The sequence below is a fragment of the Physeter macrocephalus genome, chromosome 20, assembly GCF_002837175.3.
Source record: "Physeter macrocephalus isolate SW-GA chromosome 20, ASM283717v5, whole genome shotgun sequence".
NCBI lineage: Eukaryota > Metazoa > Chordata > Mammalia > Artiodactyla > Physeteridae > Physeter > Physeter macrocephalus.
In genome coordinates, this window is record NC_041233.1 from 54,509,826 (window position 1) to 54,512,496 (window position 2,671).

General features: G+C 43.7%; 1 protein-coding gene across 1 annotated transcript in view; it reads right to left on the bottom strand.

The window, feature by feature from the left end:
- Positions 1-746: 746 nt before the first annotated feature.
- LOC114484494 (RRP12-like protein) overlaps positions 747-2,671 on the bottom strand; it is a 15,299-nt gene continuing 13,374 nt past the window's right edge. Inside the window, exon 10 of the mRNA XM_028481147.2 lies at positions 747-2,546. The gene's annotated coding sequence lies outside the window, so the exon portion shown is untranslated. The remainder of the gene's footprint in view (positions 2,547-2,671) is intronic.

A 2,671-nucleotide genomic window follows, 5' to 3' on the forward strand; every position in this document is an offset into this window, starting at 1 on the left:
CTTTTTACACCAAAATGGGAAAGTGGTGGTGTGATGAATTGGGAGATTGGGATTGACATATATACACTAATATGTATAAAATGGATAACTAATAAGAATCTGCTGTATAAAAGAATAAAATAAAATTCAAAAATTCAAAAAAAAAGTTTTGTCTTTTTAAATGTTTCATCCTACTTCCTTTATTTTTAGCACTAAAGTACTTTTAAAAAATAAATTTATTTACTTATTTAGGTCTTCGTTGCTGCGCATGGGCTTTCTTTAGTTGCAGCAAGGGGTGGGGGGCTACTCTTCGCTGTGGTGCACGGGCTTCTCATTGCGGTGGCTTCTCTTGTGGAGCACTGACTCTAGGAGTGCAGGTTCAGTAGTTGTGGCTCACAGGCACTGGAGCACAGGCTCAGTAGCTGTGGCACATGGGCTTTGCTGCTCCTCGGTATGTGGGGTCTTCCCGGACCAGGGCTCGAAACCATGTCCCCTGCATTGGCAAGTGGATTCTTAACCACTGCGCCACCAGGGAAGCCCCAATAAAGTACTTTTAAATTAAGGTATATACGTTGTTTTTTTTAGACATAATGATATTGCACACTTAGACTACAACATAGCATAAACATAATTTTTATGCATTGGGAAACCAAAAATTTCATGTTACTCCCCCCCACTCCCCTTTTTCTCTGACCCCACCGCATGGCTTGTGGGATCTTCCCGACCAGCGATTGAACCCTGGCCCTCGGTAGTGAAAGCATGGAGTCCTAACCTCTGGACAGCCAGGGAATTCCCCTGTGTTACTCCCTTTATTGCAATAGTATTTGCTTTATTGTGGTGGTCTGGAACCAAACCTGAAATATCTCCAAGGTATGCCTATAATGTTCTTGACAGAGTTTGAAATCAGGGTCATGCTAGCCTCATAAAATGGGTTGGAACGTTCCCTTTTATCTACCGTATGAAGGAATTTGTGCAAGATTGATGTAGTTTTATTCTTAAATATTTGCTGGTGAAGCCATCTGGACCAGGAGTTTTCTTTGTGGAGTTCCAACTTTTTAAATAGTTATAAAGCTATTCAGAATTTTTTTTGCAGTTCAAAATTTTTATAGATTATACTCCATTTAAAGTTATTATAAAACATTGACCATATTCCCTGTGCTGTACAATATGTCCTTGTAGCTCATTTATCTTATACACAGCATCCTACTTTTTTTAGTTGAACGTCAGAGAATTTTGGACTGAATTGCTACAGAACTCCTCACCAATGATCTTCATGTTACTAAATCCAATAATCCTCACCTTACTTGAACTTTCAGCATATTTGATGCAGCTAATAACCTCTTTTTCCTTGAAATGTTATCTTCACTTAGGATACCATGTTCTCATGTTTTGTGTTTTATTTTGTTTTGTCTTGTTTGTTTTTTTCTACCTCACTGGCTGTTCTTGTCTGCCCTTAATGTTGGAGTGTTCCAAGCTTAGCCTTAGATGTGTTTTCTCTATCTATACTCACCCACTTGTTGATATCCCAGTTTATTTGCTTGAAACAGACAGACACACACATGTTCCCAAATGAATACACCTACCCTGGGAGCTCTCCTCTGAGCTCCAGATTGATATATCTAGTTGCTAAAGCAGCTCCATCTCCATTTGGACGTCTAATAGCCATCTCAAACTCAATTATGTCTAAAACTGAACTCCTGACTCTCCAGCTCCCAAATGCTTCATCTGTAGTCTTTCCCATCTCAGTTGATGGCCACTCCAGATCATGTGACCCCTATGTTCACCATCTTTCCAATGGCTCCCCTTTCCACTGCGAGGAAAAAGTCAAAGTCCTTACAGTGGCCTATAAGACGCTACGCCAGCTCATCTCCCTCTTACTCTCAACTCCAACCACTTTTCTTTGAATAACCCGAGCACATGCCTACCTCAGGGCCTTTGCTCTTGCTGCTTCCTCCATCTAGAGGAGTTATCTAAAGGCTCAATTATTATTATTATTATTATTTTAAATTTATTTATTTTATTTATTTTTGGCTGTGTTGGGTCTTCGTTGCTGTGCGCGGGCTTTCTCTAGTTTTGGCGAGCAGGGGCTACTCTTTGTTGCGGTGCGTGAGTTTCTCATTGTGGTGGCTTCTCTTGTTGCGGAGGACGGGCTCTAGGCACGCAGGCTTCAGTAGTTGTGGCACATGGGCTCAGTAGTTGTGGCTCGCGGGCTCTAGAGCGCAGGCTCAGTAGTTGTGGCACACGGGCTTAGCTGCTCCGCGGCATGTGGGATCTTCCCGGACCAGGGCTCGAACCTGTGTCCCCTGCATTGGCAGGCGGATTCTTAACCACTGCACCACCAGGGAAGTCCCCTTGTGCTTTATATTTATTTTGTCTGTCCCCTCCTCATAAACTTTGTGAAGGCAAAGTTCCTGTCTGCTTTGCGTACTACTGTATCTCCCACGCTTCCCAAAACGTTTTTGTAGAGGAAGGAAGTCCTTTGCTCAGAGTAAATGCACAGTGCAGGTGTATGAAGAAAATGATGGAAAGGAAGAAAGAAAAGACTTGCAGGCCGACTCCACCCCCTCCTTGAAAGGGTACAAGGAAGAGGAATGAATACCCAGCCAGCAGCACTGCCTGCCCCACCTCACCTCACCCCACCCCACCCCACCCCTCCCCTCCCCTCCCCTCCCCTCCCCTCCCCTCCCCTCCC